The sequence below is a fragment of the Neovison vison genome, chromosome 3 (assembly GCF_020171115.1).
Source record: "Neovison vison isolate M4711 chromosome 3, ASM_NN_V1, whole genome shotgun sequence".
NCBI lineage: Eukaryota > Metazoa > Chordata > Mammalia > Carnivora > Mustelidae > Neogale > Neogale vison.
Window position 1 is genome coordinate 91,221,624 of NC_058093.1, and position 20,759 is coordinate 91,242,382.

The 20,759-nt window shown below is 34.8% G+C and overlaps 1 pseudogene; it reads left to right on the forward strand.

The window, feature by feature from the left end:
• Positions 1-800: 800 nt before the first annotated feature.
• LOC122903683 lies at positions 801-917 on the forward strand (annotated as a pseudogene).
• The last annotated feature ends 19,842 nt before the right edge of the window (positions 918-20,759 follow it).

The window sequence follows — 20,759 nt, forward strand, 5'->3', positions numbered from 1 at the left end:
CTCTTGCCCAGAGCCAGCTGAAAGTTCCTTGCTGCCAAGAGCAGAGGTACTATCGTATTCATCAATATAGCCCTGATATATAGCAGAGTGTCTGTCACATAGAAGGCTCTCAAATCATATTTGTTGAAAAGGTCAGAAATTCCCTAGAACATGCCTGTGACTTGTATGAAACTGGATTTTTCTTTAATCAATTTGAACATGGGTTGGAGAGAAACATGGTTCATTAATGTATCCTTTCAAAATACATCCAGTACCTATTCTTTATCATAGATTTTGGGCATACAAGGCTCTCAAGAAAGTTGTGGTCTATGAATTAAGCATATTCAGGCTAAGATTTTTGAGTCATTCTTTCTGCAGTCTTCGGCAGCATAAGCACAATTTTAAAACAATAAAATGGACAACTAGCAAGATGACATTCTTAAAGTAAAGGCTATCAAATGAGCCAACTGTCAAATTATGTAAATTTGAAAGTCTAACAACCTTGGTAAAGGTCCTTTAATTGGATGACTCATGTAGAAAATAAATGAACTGTCATTTAAAAGTCCCTTTCCATAGACAGATTTAAAGGAACAGAAATAGTACTTTAAAAGGCTCAAGGTAGAAAAAAAATTAGTAAAGTTCAAGACATTTTTGCACACCTGAAGTATATATATTTTAATATATCACACATAAATATAGTCATCTATACTAAAAGAAAATTTTCTTTCACCAAGTAATAATAGCATTGAAAAAATTGATAATACTTGGTACTAACTCATAGAGATACGTAAAACATTAATGGTCTTTATACCTAAATGTTAATCGCTTCTCGGCCTTTTGGCTAAGATCAAGTGTAGTATGTGTTCTTATCAGTTTATACCTAAATGTTGAGTTTATACATAATGCTTGCTTCCTTATTTACATTTTTTATATCCTCCAGATTTTCTAAGTTTACTTTTTATTTGTAATTAAGACATTTTTAAACTAATATATTTAATAGAATCTCACTTTTATTATTAAATTAAACAAAAGCAATATGTAGGACTCATTTTTCCCAGCTATTTTCACCTTCCCTTTTACAGGCTGCTACTTTTCTGCCTGTTATTACATGACCTCCCTGTTTCATTGACTTTGAGTTTGAAAGAGTAACCTGTCTTGGCTGAGTGGTGTGTTTTGGCATTTGGGTAGAAGTTTAATGTGATTGCATGGTTTAGCTAATGCTCTCTTGTTTCTGCCTTCTGCATGAAATAAAAGCATACCTAGAGAGAGGCCTCTTTCTGTCTGATCCCTGGAACAAGAAGGGATGAGGGACAGAAACCCAGTCTACCTGTGGCCCAGCCAACCTGAAACACAATAACCCACTTAATGTGACTGGAAGTAAATCTTTGTTGTTTATGCCACTAAGATATTGAAGTTCTTTGTCTGAAAGCAAAGTTAAATAGGAAAGTAAGAATCGATATAAGGGAAAGTCATATTTATAAGGCACATTATTCAACCTCTTTAATGATTCTGATGTAGCTTTAGATAAGGTAATCATTAGAGACTGGAAATTATAGAGAGGAATTAAGAAGAGATTAGAGTAGGAAAATAAAGAGAAGTGCTATTCAGTGGACAGCTTTATTGAGGATGAAACACCTTAAATCTGTACTCTAATAAAAATAGTCCAAATAGACCAGAGTTGGAAATGTAAAAATAGTAGAACTGTACAAACACACTAGAAGAAAACTTAGGTGACTCCTTTTATAACTTTGATATGGAGAGGAAATTTTCTATTACTCAAAGTGAAGAAGCAATAAGAGATTTGACATAAAAATTAAGAAAAATTTTGTTTCATCTAAAAAGAACTACATCATATGCAAAGTACAGAGACAACACACTAGAAGAAAATATTGAAGTATGAATCAGAGATAACATCTATAAATATATAAAATATATATTTGTAAATATATATATTTATATTAAATATAAGGGTATATAAAATATTAAATAAGATATCCCTAAATATGTATATATATAAATATATATCTGTAATATATTAAAAAAGTCTAATACTTGAGGGAATACAAATACTTTTGAAAAGTGGATGAAGGACATGAAGAGAGAGTTCACAGAAAATTAAGCAAGTGTTCTTCAGACATATGGGACAATGTAAAATACACTCATAATGAAGGGAATGATAATAACCTTTCTCACTTGTGAAATTGAGCAGAAGTTAAATTTTTGGCAGTATCCTCTTTGGCAAAAGTTTATCCTACAGGTATACTTCCAACAACATGAACACCGATATGCACAAGATAGTCACTGAAGCATCATTATACCAGTGAAATATTAGACACAGCCTGCATAACCATACAGAGATCAGTTGGAGAAGACATTTTCATAGTAGAGAATGTGCAGCTCTAGAAACAGAATAAGGAAGGGCTCTGTAAATTGACATGGTGTAATTTCCTGGATTGATATTGTTTAGAGGAAGAAAAACAGAATAAACTATGTTATATTTTCTGAGAGACAGGTTATTCTTTGAAAAAGGATAAACACAAGAAGAATAAAATAGAAACCAAATAAAAATGGTAACTACTATGTGTGGGGCTTTTCTGAGCACATGTTTTATACATGTTTGACTTTTCAACTACATTAATATTTTACATATTAAAAATTGCCGGATACCTGGGTGACTCAGTTGGTTAAGCTTCTGCCTTTAGCTCAGGTCATGTCCCCAGGGTCTTGGGATCCAGGCCCATATCGGGCTCCTTGCTCAGCAGGGAACCTGCTTCTCCCTCTGCTTGCCGCTCCACCTGCTGTGCGCGCTCTCTCTCTCTGACAAATAAAATCTTTAAAAAATAATAAAATAAATTAAAATTGCCAAATGACAAGGATTGGGGAAAAGTCTTAAAACTGTTTTAAGATACAATAAAATGCGAACAGGAACTGATGGACCTAAACTGAAGCTGGTTTCAGCTTCTCTTCTTACCAGTGTCTTGGAGTCCTGTGTTAAGTAGGGGGCTCCCCCAGTTGGGGTGTCTGAATAAACATGATGAGCAAAGCCCTCTGAAATCTCATCATTGGTATGTGGAATAAATGAGGAATAAACCTGTACTTAGTTCAGCAACGTCCATATTTTGTTTCCAGCGTAAGTTAGCCTATGCCCACAAGTGAAACAAAACACAAAGAGATTGTGAAGCTGTGGCATTTTAAAGACAGATTATGTATTACCTCTTTCAGGAATACACAAAATAATAAATTTGGATGTCACTCTAAGTTATTATCATAAACTTATATGCATTTGTAGACGTTACATTTGGGGCAGGGGGTTCATGATGAACAAGGACACAATAAGACACCAACTGGACTGAGATTGTGACTGAGTCTGTGAGGTAATGGCAGATTCTGGTGATTGCAGCTATTCATTCAGCACGCAGGATAACTAAGGAATGTTTCCACTTGTTTACTGCCATACAAAATAGAAGTACATCCCCCTTTGAAAACCAAGAGCTTGCTGTGAATGACTGGAGAATTAGAACAAAAGAGGTACAAAGAAATGAGAGCGGATGCACAAATGAAAGGAATATTATGAGAAGACCTGAATGTGAAAATAAAAGAGAAAAAGTAAATATGAAAAGCTGGAAACCTATGGTGATAAAAGTAACAGGTGGGATATTTTTTTCTGGCAATTGTTTTTATTTTTATTTTTAAATTTTGTATGCTTGATATAAACTGCATGCCCTAAATCTGAGTTATGATGTTCTATTTGAGAATTACTTCTCTGATATTAAGACCATTAAATACCTATGATCATTTTACCTACAAATAAATCATTAGGCACTAGGATTTCTTATTAAATTAGTCCAACTGGTCAGCAGCGAGTGAAAACACATTTAGTTGATGTTAAATATTGCACAGCATATTACAAATGGCTGATGCTCCATAACCGGTCCATTTATAGTTTATGGTGCAAATTTTAAAGTCAAGTAAATGGTGTTTTCAGCGGTAGTTCATGTGTTATGACTTGTCGGGGTTGTAAATAATTTGTAGGGCATTTATGTATTTCTAGATTCCATGTACCTCTTGCTTATAAATCTATTTATTAACCCTTATAAATAATTGATGGCCATATCTCAAAATGAATCATTCCTAAAATTGCTTAACTGTCTGGAATTTTTCTTTAGTAATCCCGTCCCTCATTTTCTTTTCATATCTCAATCAGGTATAAATAGAAGAAGGCTGCATGCACCTTTTTCTTCTCATTCCTGAGTCTAAGTGTCTGTGCCATCATTCACCTTTATAGTGAGAAGCAATGAATTCATGTCATCAGTTCTTCTCTTGGCACCTTCGATGAGTAATTGGTTTTCTTCCAAACCCTTCATCCATCCCAGCTTTACCGCTCTTTACTCCTCTCTCTCTTTTCTTCTTTCCTCTTTCCTCTCTCTTTCTTTCTCTCTTTCTTTCATGTCTTTCTTTTATTTCACCACTTGGATACCCTACCAATTTCTTTCCATCCTTTGATATCAGGGATATGAATAACTAATTTTATCATATTAATAGAATATATTTTTTTAAATTAAACCACAGTAACTGAGGATTTGATGTCAATTACCATAAATGTCTTGGAATAGAGAGAAGTGAGATGTAGTAAAGAGGCCAAGGACGGTAAAAGGAAAAAAAATAAAAAAACAAATGCATGGCAGGCCCTTGAAAAAGATATGTTTTAGGGATTTGCTGTTGCCCTATTATGCATCTTTTTTTCTTTTTAATTAAAACCTCAATTCTTTCACCTTTACCCCATCTTCCAGGAAATCCTTTAACTAATACAGTATATTTTCTCTCATCCTACTAGTCATACATGCACCACTGTTCCTTAGTTTATTATTTATCATTATTCATTTATTCATATATTCCTTGATTTGTTTCAGAAGGAATGAAGGTTTATAATAACATATGGAATACAAATTTCTTATAATTGGCATGTAAATGAATGAGGAATAAACTTGTACTTAGTTCAGCATCTTCCATATTTTGTTTCCAGTGTAAGTTAGCCTATAAATAAATAAATAAAACAGATGAGCGAGACAGTCTGGACAAAAGGAATTTCAGGTGGTAAAAATAAAATGAAGCTAAGTGAGCCATAGTTCCTATCTTCTGTTATACAGTGCAAAATGCATATGTTAGAACAATGTTCATCCTTGAGATCAAAGAGATGCAATCATTCTCATCTTCGTTTAAGAAATCTTATATTGCTTACCTTGGTAGCTAATATTACTTCATCTCCCTGAAAATGTTCTCATGGAAATAATTTTTGCTGGGCTCTTCTTTTGGATGCCATTATTATCTCTATGTATATTCCAAGTGTACTAATACTTTGGATTTAATGGCTCAATAGAGTGGAGAAGATTGTTTATAAATCAAGCTGGATTTCAAGGGAATTATCCACATAAACATACCATGAATCAAATAGAAAAGAAAATTTGCTGTCCACACTGAGGGTGGTCTTTGCCAGCAGGATACAGATGAATGCTTCTTTGTAAAGGTGCACTGGGAGTTTCTCCATAGAAGCAAACGCTTTTGAGGTAGATCTGTTGGGGGAGATGAAAAATGAGTGTGGTAGTGCAATTAAAGTGTATAAATTATATTTTGCATTATGCAATATTTGAATTAGCTGCTGTTTGAAGGTAAGTTTTCTCTGTGTGAGAGGTCACACACAGGTAAACATGTATTACTAAATCAGAAGGGAATCACAAACAATATGCTTGAAAAGTAAGAAAAAGAGTGCAAAGATTTATTAGGAAAGAGTTCAGTTGATAAACGATAACATTTATTTGTAATTTGAGGATCTGACCCAAACAACACTCATTAGCTCAGCTTGTATGAAGCCAATTAGTTTCATAAATTTATTGTTTGTTCTGATGTTATTTGTAAAAGGGTATCATTATGGTACTGGAAATGAGATTTGTTTTAAAACAAATGTGAAATATTTCCTTAACTATGCTATTTTACTTTCTCTATAAAAGTCTGGGTATCTCATTTTCATATAGAAAATATATAAACTGTAATCCTAGTAGTTTTTTTTAAAGACTTTATTTATTTATTTGACAGACAGAGATCACAAGTAGGCAGAGAGGCAGGCAGAAAGAGAGAGAGGAGGAAGCAGGCTCTCCACAGAGCAGACAGCCCAATGCGGGGCTCGATCCCAGGACCCTGGGATCATGACCTGAGCCGAAGGCAGAGGCTTTAACCCACTGAGCCACCCAGGCGCCCCTTAAGCATGTATCTTATTTACGGTACTGTACCCCCCTTTACTGATCTTAAAAATAAGAGCCAAAACACTTACTGAGAATTTCCTATGTTCCAGGTAAGGTGTCGTCTATTTACATGTATTCTGTTTTTAATTTTCCTTACTCAATAAAATATGTCCTATTACATTCACCATTTCGAAATGAGGAAGTAGAACTTAGCAATTATACATGATGTACATATCTATGGACAGACACTACTAAAATGAGGAATAACTGCACAGAGCATGATTAGAAATTTTATTTATTCTTAACTACTATTTTATTCTCCTTTTAACTTTGGTGCTATTTGAAATGTTATTCTTTACTATTCACATAAAAGCTGCTATTACTTTCCTTAGTAAACAAGTATAAGAAAACAGATGGTCCCAAATATGTCTTAAATTAAGTCAGAAAACATCTTAAATGTATTTGAAGAAAGCATCTCTATATTTAAGAGATAGCAACTATAAGTTGGCTTCCTCTTAAGGAGATTCAGATGTATTTTCTTCTACAAGCTAGTTTTCCTCATTAAACTCAGTTGTTAGGCATCATTCTGACGCCACCATCTAATACTATAAAGACCATGAATATAAGCGATTCAGTTTATTTAATGATTGGCTAAAAATAATTTAAAAAGAATTTTCATTGAAGAATGTCTAAGATTGGCTTAGGAAGCAGCATCAAAACATCCAAATAAAAAATTGTCAGCTACTCGTCACTCTAACGAAAAATGTCTTTTAAATTTGGAATCATTAAAAAGAGTATTTGTTATATTAGTTTTCAAATGATTTTCATAATACCTCAAACAAAAGTCACTGAAGTAGGGAGAGGCATATTCTGGACAAGATGTGATCTCTTCTTCCTTATATTGAGAAGAATAGCTCCATATTAGTTTGTCTGATTAATAAAAATTTACCAACCTCTTTCAAAATGTTGTATGATGTTATTCATTCTCTTCAGCATTAAAAAAATATTTTCCATTTTTGCGTGGCTCATAATACATAGGGTTCATGATATATGATACATATGCTCTATATAATATCAATATTACTTATACATTATTTTTAATCATTAGTCCATTTTTAGAATAAAAAAAATACATGAATGAATGGAAAATACATGAAAACTTCTCAATAGTTAAAACTACTGAGTGGTTGTCGAGCTGATTGAAAAGTTGAATTATGCAAGTGCTGCTTGCTTGCCAGTAATGCTACACATGCTTACTGAATAAGCAATAGAGTGGTACGAATTATGTTTAAAAGCAAAAACTTTAAAGTATTTATTTTATTAATTTACAGGAAAGTAGAATGGAATCTGACTTTATTTTGACCCTCAATGTTGTGAGTTTCCTGGAATAACTCTGAAGTCCACTGGTTGGAAAATGATGATCCAGATAATGATGGTTTTAATTGCCGTCCTCTGCCTCATTGTTTATTTTTTTCTAGCATTCCAGAGCTTATGAGATAATTCAATATTATTGTCACACTCAATCCCTACAACAATGAGGAAACAGAAGCTCAGAAATTCTAAATACATTAAAAAAAAAAAAAGCCCCTAAGTAGGTAAGACATAGCCATACCTAAGCAAAGCTATAGTATTTAAGAAGTGACCATAATATGTAGAAGTGATTTTAATTTAAAAACCACAAATGTAATTTGTCCATATTTATTAAAACATAGAAAAAAAATCAAGAAAATATTGACTAGAGCCTTATTCGAGGTCCTTTAAACTTATTCCTTCCAAACACGCACACATCATTCTATCATTTTGTTCAAATAAATGTGCACAACAGTAAAGTATTTCATCAAAATTACTTCCCTCTTGAAACTTTCCTCAGTGTCTTCTTCCAAAACTACCAATTTAAATTTGCACAAAGAAATGCATGAAGACCTCATATAGTACTATCTTGAAGCATTTGTTTTTAACTTGCTAATGAGTGCAACAGAATATCAATGTCTAAATTTATGTTTGTTCTGGGCAAGAGGGAGGTTTGGGCTTCATTTTATTCCCACATGTGTGGGAATACATGTGTGCCTGTATTGGTGGAAGGACGTTGGGAAAAGTTATGGAGAGAATATGGAACTTAAGGTGCTACCCCTGCTTTGTGATTCCCAGTTCTGTAGATTTGGAACAGATAGGCAAGCAGTCACTTGATACCAAAGGAGTAAGTAAGGGATAAGGTATCAGGCATATGAGTTAGATATGTCTGAACACACATCTTATAAGAATTCTGAAGATAAGAATCACAGCACAGAAATGTATATATTAGTGTAAGGGTGAAAGGTATCAAAAGGTACACACATTCTGTTATAAAGTAATAAGTTGTGGAAGATAATATATAACATGGTGACTATAGCTAATAATACTGTATTGCCTATTTCAAAGTTCCTAAAACAATAGATCCTCAGAGTTCTCATCACAAGAAAATAAAATTGTGTAACTATGTAAAGTGACAGGTGTTAACTAAATTTATTGTGATCATTTTGCAGTATATACAATTATCAAATCATTATGTTGTATACCTGAAACTGTACATTAACCAAACCTCAATAAAAAAATAAAAATTAAAACAACAAAAGTAAAAAGATAGTCTCAGAACTAGAGGTTTTACAAAGGATGCTTATTTTTTCTGATCATTAACCCTAGAAAATGAAGATCAGGGCATTGAAGCAGGTATCAAATAAAGCGAAAAAACACAAAGGTATGCTCATGCATCTTTGCTATCTTTTCCTGATAAAAGTTAGTGTTAAATAGTGTACAAATTGGGAAAGTTATTGTTAAATATTATTGAAAGAGTATTTCAGAGTTAGATTATTATTCTGTTATTTATTTTACTTTAATCATGAAAATAACAATCAGTAGAAATTTGGTTTTAATCATGTTAGTTTGTGTCCTTATTACCACCCATAATTCTTGGCACAACAATGGTGTTCCATGAATGTCTGTGATTATATGAAATGACCAATGAATTACATGTACCCACCAAAATCCTCATGTATTTGAAAACTTTAACACAGGATATTTAGAACAGAACTCTTCCTCCCTCATTTTGGCTGCCAATAAAATACCTACTAGATATCAAAGTGAGACAGATTTTCATTACATACATTTCAAAAAACAGTTTACAACTGGGAGGGAGGTGGGGTGGGGAACCTATATCAAACACCTCAAGCCTAATGAGGGGCTCTTCTTTGGGCAGACTGGAGGGCTTGAAATGGGTTCTCTACTACTGGGAGACCCAAAGGTCTGGAACAAGATTTACTCCAAAGAAAGGTAAATAGGCAATGTGTGTTTTAGACCAGGCTATGTTAGGATAGTCGTCTTCTCCAAGGATTTGTCAGGGTGAGGGTGTTTTCCCTAGAACTGATGTGGGCCCTGAAGGACAACAGAACCCAGAAGCAAGAAGATGGATAAAAGGACCGGTTTCCTAAGAGCTGAGGAAAGGGTAACAACTTACGGCTAGGGATACAAATGCATCTTCTAGAGTCAAGAGATTTACATAAAAAGTATCCAGTGATGGAGTCTACCAAGAAAGAGCCCAGAAAAAAGTATACCTCAAGGCAGTGAGTCATCTGTAAATATCCACCAGCTGAGTGAGAACAAAGGGGATGGAAATAGTGCCTGATTGATGAGGAGCTTATCTCTCTTACCTTTCTTCTTAGCACACTTCCTGACTGAACTCTGACCTTGGCAGGCTCAGAAATAGCTAGCAACTGGGCAGATGGGAGGAGGAAAAATAAAAAAGGAGACAGAAAAAGCTGGAAATATCATGTGTACCATTTCAGATTTAGGCCAAAGTAAGGCCTCAATTTGGGAAGAAGAGTTAATATTGAATTGATTTTGACTGGTATACTAACTGATATATAACTGATATACTAACTTTTGAAGTGAGACAGTATTTGTGACTTAGCATGAAGATAAAGCTATCTGCACCTGAAAGCTGGACATTTTAAGCAGGAACAAAGGATGATTAAACCCTCTTGAGTCACGATCATGGTGGATTAGTTGACATAAAATTTTGTCCCTGCTAGTTTATTTGAATTCTGTACCAGAGGCCACATTACCAATGGCTCAAACAAAGAAAAAAAATTACAGAAATGCATATATTGGTGTAAAATTGAGCAGCCATAAGAAGATGATCTCAAAGAAGAAGAAATGTTGTAACATGGAACCTTTCTCCTTAATCTTCTTCCCTACCAGTTGAAAAGTATTTCACAGATGGAGAGTAGGCTGGGAAAAAACTGGTCTTCACCCAAGGTGTGTTGCTTTTTTCCTTCTTTCTTAGACAGTGAAAAATCTAGATATCCTGTGAGAGTTTCCCTAAATGGGAAGGAAGAGTGACAGTTAAAGAATGTCTGGGTGCATTTGATAGTAAGCTAGTGGAGGAGCCTATCTTTGGGACAAAAAACAGCCCACTATTTTTTGAAATAGAGAGACAGGAGCATTCAGAGATGAAGGAAATCAGGCAAGTTCAAATGGTGGTCTTCAAAGATACTGGGCAGTAACATGACTGGATCCGATTAACTTTGGGAGAAAGCAAATGCCTGAGAGCAAAGAATAGTTTGCTTAGTAACCAGAGAGAGATACTTCCACATTTATCTCTACTAAAAACAAATGCTTGAGTTTTCTTTTAAGACCCAACAGAAATGCTTAATAAGGAATGAGATCTTAGTATCTGGTTCCCTTTCAGGTGAGGTCCTTGTCTTGGATGTAGTACTCTTAAGAACACCAATTCCAACTCGAATATTTCAGTTTCAGAAAATAATGTTTAAAAGATCTTATTAAAGTATTCAATACTGATTCTAACACAAGACATAAGGGATGCCGTTAGGTACAGAAGAGCTCTTATTTGTTTCCTGACAAAGGAAAGGAAACGAAAACTTTGCAGAGATGTTTGTGCTTTATCTTTGTACCTCAAACTTAGGCTGTATTTATACAATTATAAATACAGCCTAAGTTTGTGTTTGTGACAAACACTTAACACGTATAGTCCATATTCCTATATTCTTGTAACATTCAATGTGGCCAATTAAGATTATGGCCCCCAGGCTCTCTCCCTGATGGTGCAATGACCCCTTCAAACAGGAAATTGATTTATCTGACTAAAAAGTGTTGTCCTCAGGAGAATTTTGTGGGATAGGGTGAACCAAATTGGCCAATAGGTAAAGTGCAGCTTTAAAAGGAATTCATTTAGTGCCGATATCATCTTTTAGAGGACCGTAGGATTTAATAATCTCCCAGTGGTCCTCCAAAGACTCTCAGCCAGAGCCTGATAGTCTGAACCTTTCATGGCCAAGAAAGGATTAATCTAAAGATGGACAGTTCTCCCATATTCAGGCGGCCTCAGTGTGGGGCTGCGTAGTAAATCCATCTCACAGTTGGAAAGTATATGGCCCATTCCTGGATCTGAGACGCTTAATCTCACAAGGCCCCATGCACTGCAGTCTTGTCATTATTGAGGCTTTTTGGTTCTTTCCTTTGAAGGTAGATACATCAGCTCTTTCGGTACAGAAACCTAAAAGAAAAAACAAAAATGAATACACCTATGAATTCTTTTCCCCTTAAAAAGCATGAACAAGGTCAAACATATTCCATATGAGATGACTTTCTAGCATCTTATAACTGCATTTTCCACTTGAAATTTAGGTTGTCAGTGAAACAATTATTTGATTTAGGGAGTAACTTGCAACTTTCTTCACCTTTGTTTTTCCTTTTTTTAATGTCCTGAAGTAGTAATATAAAGTGATATAAATTCTACATCATATCCATAATTCTTTCTAACTTTGTTCCTTTAAAAAATGTATTTCAGTTTAAGACATTTTTTTTTAAGCCAGCAAACAAACTACCAGAACAAAATTGCCGGGAGAAGTATGAAGATCCTGAATTAGTACTTTAACAAAGACTGAATTTCAGGTAGTAAACTTATAGAACCCAAGGACAAAAAAATTCAGAAAATTAGTTAAGTGTGCCACTGTGTTATACAACACACATACAACATTTATTAGAAACCCAAAGCCAACCATTGAAATTTGTAGGCATACAAACACAAACTTGGTTTAGTTGTCATTTGAACTAGGGCAATTACATTCCCTTAATTACCTGTTTTAGGTAGACAGCCTCAGACTTACTTGCTGCATGGGATCTCTTTTGATGGAAATTATTTTATAGATTCAGTTGAGAAAATGATATGGAGCATGACATTCATCAGCAAAAAAAATTTTAATAGTTAAAAATATTGGTATTTTCCTTAGTAGCTTGTAAGGTTGAAATTTAAAAGTAAGTTCCTGTAAGGTTGAAATCAGTAGTGAATGCAGCCTCATATTTTCTTCCTCCAATATCTATCTGTATTTCCAAAAACAAATATGGATTCGTATTCAAAATATAAAAAGGTGTTAAATTTATTAAGTGGGTGTGTTTGATTTTTTATTTATTTATTTTTTTCGTGCAACTATCACATTCATTTCCAGTAAGGATATTTTTAGACATTGCCTTCATTACTAATCCCCAGGAAAGACAAAATAAACTTAATTCTCAGGATATGTGCATTTCAGTCTTCAAAGACTTGTCTGAACAATCTCTGGTAATCCGAAAGAATTGGGGAGCTAAACACAGCACTATATAGCTTTTGTCAGTATTCAATTTAAATAACAAGCATTAAGACATCTAATACTGCACCTGGAACCTAACAAGTACTCAATAAATATTTGCTAAATGAGAAGGAATAAAATAGAATTAATTGACTCAGATTCCTGGCCTTTTTTAATCCAGAGAAAAACGGAGAAACTGGATGGTTACCTAAATCAAAGAGACAATTTCAGCCTGATAATACTGCCTGAATTCTGAATTACTGAATTTTAGAAAATATTTCTGTATGTATTTACCTCATTTAACCCTACACTGGATTAATGATTAAAAAAAAAAAGACTCAGTTTTAATGATTTTATATGTATATATAAACGTGGATTAATTCGGCAGTGTCTTTTTTTAAAACTTTAGTTTTTAGAGCAGTTTTAGATTCTACATTAATTAAAAAAACAATAAACTCCTGAAGATTCCTAGGATAGCTTATCTATGATATTGCATTTACTAGTTAATACAGTCATTTCTTTCTTTAACATTTATTTTATGCCTCGTGGATGGCAGATGAGGACACTATTTTGTACAATGCCAGGGACACTAGTTATGCTCTAGGAAATCCTATTTACATGAATCACAATGGGATGGGGTTGCATCACGTGGCCCTCTGATGCCAGACACTGTTCTAGGCACTGGTAAAAGAGCAGTGAGAAAACCGGCAAAACCCAATCTCTAGATCATAACTTTTTACAGGAGAGGCAGTCAAGCATAAGTTAATAAAACCAAGAGTATTAGAGTTACAAGCACTAATGAGAAATCTAAAGAAGGAGCATATCCTGAGAAGGCAGGAGCTAGCAGAGAAATTTTGCATTGTTGTGAAAGAGCTCTGTGAGAAGGTGTTATTGGAGTAAAATTGTAGAAAAAGTGTTTGAGTGTGAGTGTATGTGTGTGTTTAGGTGATACACACATTGTTACACTGAGTCCCAGAAGGTCTTGGCAAGGAGAAGCTGGTTATCATTGGTTGTTTTTCAGATGCAGCCGAGTTTTAAATGAATTATGTTTTTCACTGTACATGTTATCTCAAGGGTATTAGATGAGAACAAGGCAGAACTGAAAGTCAACGTGGAGTCTGCCAGAGCCACTGTGGCATAAATTAATGCAACTGTTCATTATGTTTTGTTAAAACTATAAGATGTCAAACATAGATGCAAAGGAGAAGGGATGCCATGAAAATGGGCATAAAGGGATACGTCCAAGACACACCTAAATGTTTGTAACTTTAATTACAAAAGACTGGTGAAATTTAATGTACTTAAGTTTTATAAAAGAAATTGAATGCAGCAGGAGAGAGCACCAAATACTCTACCAATACAGTGAAGGCTGCTTAATGAGCAGATATTTAAGTAAAAAAACGGACATAATTGAATACTATGAAATATACATTTTTCTCTCTGTTTCTAAAAGATAAAAGGGAACAGAAATACTTATTGGTGGAGATTATTCAAAAAAAGGACAAAGCAAAAGTGGGATTAACCCTTTACTCGGCATTTACATTAAAAGCTAATATAACTGAGAAAAACAAGGATTCTACAAACTCCAATTATGTAAACTTGAGTCTTCATGGTTTTGTATTTATGCTCAAATATAAAAAAAGCAAAGAAGGAAAGAGATCATGTCAGAAAGAATAACATTTGATTATGTGGTTCTACCTGATTTAACCATTACCCAGCTAGATGAAAATAATTGTTTTTTTTTAAGATATTAAATGTAAAGTGCATGAAATTGCAAACTAATAGCAATAATGGCATAACAACCCAAACAGCTTCCAGTTAATGTGCACTTACTCTGCCAGGTACGGTGCTAAGCACTTTACACACATTATATTATTTAATCCTCATAGGAATCAATGAGGCAGTATATAAAACCAAGAAATTTTAAAAGGATGACTGCTTTACTAAGGGTATCAGTGAAAAGAAGTACCATGAGTTACTCTGAAAATTAGAACATTAACTATAACAAAGAAATTAATACAATAAGGGATTCTTAACCCTTTCTAGTAAATAGAAAGTGAGTTATCAAAAATATTTCATGAAAGCCAGACTTCGCACTGAATTTTAGAAACAACTAGATATTTTCTTACAGAGCTGGAAGGTTGAAAGATACAGTGCCAATGACAAATGAGAGCAGTGGAGTTGAGATAAAATTAATGAGGACGGGCTTGCTTCAGGCTGTTTTCTGTCCTGCATTTCCTTTCACCTGGTGTCATTATGACCTATCCCAAAGATAGCATAATCATATCAAAAAGTCTAGTCATTTTCTATTTCCATGGATACACATTCGACTACTAGTGTCTTTTTTAGTTGCTAGTCTGAAACTTCACCAAAACCTTTCATGAATGCTGATGCTGAAATTTTGAAAAGATAGGAGATTGACTTTAAGCTATTAAATAATTTGGTTTAGCTTCACTGAAGCAAAAATACAAGAGCTCTAAAGTTGCGTGTGGGTTTGTTCACTTCTATCTTGACATTGGACAGAAATATGATAGAAAACTCTGTTTAGAAGTTATTATGTCAAGGGAACATATTAGTTGACCTACAAAAGTTTCTTCCAGCACTTAGTGATGTTTGATAACGAGATTTGACAAGGATGTGGCTGAATTTGTTCATGGATTCAGAAAATATTTATTAGCACCTATTTAGAGGAAGAATGTGTTGGTGCTGTAGGGCAGGCAAATGCAATGGACATGGCAACTCCATTGTCAGTGTGCCCTTCTGGAAATCATGTAAGTGTTTGGCATCACAATCAGACATGTCAAAAAAACATTACTTCTGGAATATTCATTCTGAAATTAATGAAATGTGTTAGTTTGAAGAACTTTTCTCTGGGTTATTCAGTTTCTCTAGGGCAAAAGTCTTCTATCTCTCGCCTGCCAGGGTGGGGATTATAATTTGTCAGGTGCTAGGGGAGGTTGCTGAGGGTCCGCAATTCCTAATGCATGCTTTCACAAAATTCCTGTCTCTCAGCCTCTATCTCTCTTCTTCCTTCCCCTGTACTTAGGAACCTCCAATCTCTTTACTTCAGTTGCTTTATAGCAAAACATCGCCATCTCCTGCAGCATTAATAAGAAGTAGCAGTGATCTCATGCATGCATCAGGGAAAGCCCTAGAGGGCCACATACATTGTTCTTAGGCATTCACCCAAGCCCCACTCTTCACCTCCTGCTTGTAGGTTCTGTGATGCTTCCAAACTCTGGGAGGCTCAACTGACCTGCAGAGCTTATCAGCTCACATCTTAAAGGTACTCGCAACCATAAGGCACATGGGTTCAACTTCTTTAACTCTATTGTCACTTACCACTTTTCCATCATTTTTTCTAATACTTGGCTAAAAACATTTGTCCACTGTTGCTTCCCACCCACCACTCTCATCATAAATATATTAATTTGTTTTTCTTTCTTTCTGTCATTTCCGATGTTTGGGAGAGGGAGAAAATTTCGATATACCTCACTTAATTGGTAGTATTCAATAATTTATATGAGTAGTAGATATAATGAGTATTCAAAAATTTATATAAATAGTAGATAACTGAAAAATTTTGCAAAATGTAGTCTAGCTACCTTAGTCATAAACTAGGAAAACATTTTCATCTCGCCTCCTCCTTTCTTCCTTGCAACAGAGTTGGTCTTCTTGCTTTTTAATTTGTGTTCTCTATAATCAACATTCTGTTCACAGAGAGAGTTAGCTCTTAATCCCTTTTGTGGAAAACGGAAATTTCTCATTGAGGATTCATGTGAATATAGATTCTTCCCCACTAGCCAGAAAATACAGCCATCATGGTGATTCTTGTGAGGTCATGTTGCTTGTAGGACTTGTCCCCTCACTCTCCAAATCTGCATGCACAGAGGTCAGAATATGACTTCTTAATTACTTCATGCCAAGTATCCTACTGTTACTATATGTGTGTGCATGTGCATGGGCATCTATATGCATGTGGTCAGTAAGTCACACTGTATAGATTATTATTGCATATCTTGGATGGAGATAGGAAAGACAAAATGCCGGAATCAATAGAAAAAAATAAGGCTGTTTTGGCTTCTCCCCTCTCACCAACAAGCATATTATAGACTAAGATGATTCATGTTAAATATCAAGAGTTCCAGTTCCAGTTCCACAAGTACATGAGGATTGTGGTTATAGGCATTTATAGGCAGCGGATAGTCTCCATCTCAGGGAAGTTGAAATTAAAAACAATAACAACAACAACAAAAAACAAAACAAAACAAAAAACCCAGATGGGTTTGTTTAAGGACCTGGTCAGCATTATGGTTGTAACAGAATGGATCCCAGTCTCAGATCATATGTCCTTTTAAGAACTAACAGAGGGATGTTTGGGTGGCTCAGTGGGTTAAAGCTTCTGCCTTCGGCTCAGGTCATGATCTCAGGGTTCTGGAATCAAGCCCTGCATCAGACTCTCTGCTCAGTGGGGAACCTGCTTCCTCCTCTCTCTCTCTCTGCCTGTGCATCTCTGCCTACTTGTCTGTCAAATAAGTAAATAAAATCTTTAAAAAAGAGAGAAAAAGAACTAATAGAGATCAGGGTGGACTCTGATCAGTTATGCTATGTCAAACCTTGTTGGATAAGGTGTCTCAAACAGTACAAAACTAAGACTATAAGACTATTCGTTAGTAGTACTATAGCAGTAGGTGTCATCTGAGGAAGGAATCTAGAAAAGTACAATTGTGTAATATTTAAGAGCATTGCCTACTTCTAAATCCCAACTGAAAATATGGAAGTATGGTGGGTCAGAAGATGCGTGTTTCTTGATTGGTAGTTCAGTGTATAAGGCTATCTCCTTTTCCATGAAGAGACAGTCAGTTTCCACCTCCACAAGGGCTAGGAACGAGGCCACAAGGTGCTCCTATATGAAGAATAGTTCAGCAGAGAGAGAACTGAATTGGTGTCAAGGCTCAACTTGCAGGACTTCTTGTATCATAGCTTCTGTTCCTTGCTGAACCCTTTCTTGATTTGGGCTCCAGTCAGAACTAGAGATCTTTTGAGTTGCATATGTAAATATATAGTTGCATCCTAAAACCAGAATTGCCCACTCCTTCCTAGTGGAGGGTGCCACAAGATGCAGCAACCAGTCTCACTTTAGGAGGGGTATCCCAGCATACCTCAGAACAATAGACTCCTAGGAATTTCACTGATACAACAGGACCCTGAATTTTCACAAGAATTAATTCCTTTTGACATATAAGTCTCTTGGTATGAGATCAAGGGTACTGTCTACGTAATGTCCCTCCGTCCAATTAGTAGAATGTCATTTACTTAATAGATAAACTTTATATTTTATAGGTTATCAAAATATTAAGGTTCTTTGGGAAAATTGCCTTACAGGGAACAGAAAAGCTGATATAGTAGTTCAGAGACAGAGCATCAAATTACTCTCTCCATATTATAAGGCAGACTGCTCCTGATAGCCTTTACTAACTACCACCAAGAAATAAACAAACAAAAAGTCTTACAGGTCAGCTGGTGGTGGGTAAATTGATCTGCTAAAGATATAATATATCAAACGGCAATTCCATTTGGCCTTCCAGTTTTATTAACTTTTCAGTAATGCATGCTTTTTCTTCAAAATCCATGAAAGATCCTTGCATGTTTGCATGATGCAAGGAAAGATAAATTGAGGTGTGATAAAAATCAACAACCCTGAATCTTTCAAGGATTTGATAGTACTTTAATTTCTATAAATCCTCATGGCATGAGGTAGGCATTGCTTTTCTATTTTGGTGGTGTAAGGAAATAAAATGAAGTTGTAGAGGGTGATTCCAAAGGCTTTTATGGCTTATCCCACTAAAATATCTCTTAGTAATATGGGAAGTTGTTTGAAAGTCAAGAATATCTATCTGGAGTATACAAAATGTTATCTGATATATATATTTCCTCTATTTGCTATTTTGATTTTTCAGATAGTAACAATAATTCACAATCAATTTCTAAAAAAGCATGTGTTTTTACTGGCTATTTATTTTTTCTCACATTATAGTAACCCTGGTGAAAGGATACATAACCTCCTGGGGAAGATTTATAGCAGAAATTGTAACTGTATTCCTTAAGTTGACCTAGCCTCTCTCTCAATCAATAGATTTTAGTTCTAATAACTGGCTTAGATATGAGAACCGAGTGGGAAGCTTGTATTCCCACTGTGATAACTAGAGTCAAGTTTCTGCTTCCAGTCATACAAACTGTTCTTATTATATGTATCAAGGAACAGCTTTGAAAACTGCCCATCTATTTCATTTCACCTGATCAACAGTATCATAAAGAGTAAGTAATGACCCTATAGTCCTCTAAACTCGATGTCTCCAAGTACTATTTCTAACTAAAAGGAAAGAGCTCCTTAAAAATTTTAATTCCATGATTAAGGCAGGAAATATGCACAGTTAACATGTGCTATTATTATTATTATTATCTTATTATTACTATGCCTATGTAATTAACATCAGTTCACTGCTGTCCTGTTGCACCTGCCTACCCTGATCTCTATACTAATTAAATCGCACGATATACATTTACTGAAGATAGAACTCCTTTCATTCATTTGGAATAGCTTGACTGTCAATGACATCAAAACAATTACTCATTTGCTGTATTGCAAAATACACATAAAACTGAGTCTGAATGACAAAAACAGTATTACCAATACTATTAACAACATGATTTAGGAAAATAGGTTAAAACTGTTTTTTGAAGATCATTTTGCTTTGTTTAAAAGTCTCATTATTTTGATTTATGAGACTTATTTAATTTACTTTAATTTTTATAAATTACATTTTAAAATTTAATTGTTTTACAATTATGTATATTTATATAGGCTCAACATCACATCTGAAATAAAGATTAGCAAGTTAAATCTCTTGAAAGAATCTACAATTTAGAGAAAAATGTTCTATTCCTGACCATGGCACTCCACTGTTATCATCCTATATATAAATATGATTATTTTTCATTCCTCAATGGCTTATCCTCCCATTTTTAAAAATTTTCTTATTAAGGTATACAAATAATGCAGTTCTCTTTAGTGTAAATTTTTCAAATTTTGACAAATGCATACAGAGGCTTAATCACAACAGTCAAGATATAGTAGCCACTGCTAAATCACCGCATGCTCCTTATAGACAAACCCACAACTATCTCCAGCCTCTGGCAACCACTCATTGGTTTTATGTCTCCATAGTTGTTTTTTACTTTTATTTTTTTCAGAATTTCATAGAAATGGAATCATGCTGTATGTAGATCATTGGAGTAAGGTTGTTTCAGTTATCAGAAGGAACTTGATGTTAATTGTTAAATATATTAGTAGTACATTTCTTTTTTATTGTTCTGTGACATTCCATTATAGAGATGTACCACCATTTATTTAATTTTTTTTTTAAGATTTTATTTATTTGACAGAGAGAGGTCACAAGTAGGCAGAGAGGCAAGCAGAGAGAGAGGAGGAAGCAGGCTCCCTGGTGAGCAGAGAGCCGGATGCGGGACTCGATCCTAGGACCCTGAGATCATGACCCGAGCCGAAGGCAGCGGCTCAACCCACTGAGCCACCCAGGCGCCCCCATTTATTTAATTTTTTAATTTAAATTCTATTAGCCAACATACAGTACATCATTAGTTTCAGATGTAGAGTTCAGTAATTCATGAATTGCTTATAACACCCAGTGCTCATCACATCACATGCCCTGTTTAATGCCCATCACCCAATTACCCCATTCGCCCACCCACGCCCCTCCAGCAACCCTGTTTGTTTTCTATAGTTAAGAGTCTCTCATGGTTTGTCTCCTTCTCTGATTGATTCCTATTCAGTTTTACCTTCCTTCCCCTATGATCCTGTGTGCTGTTTCTTATATTCCACATATGAGTGAAACCAAATGGTAAG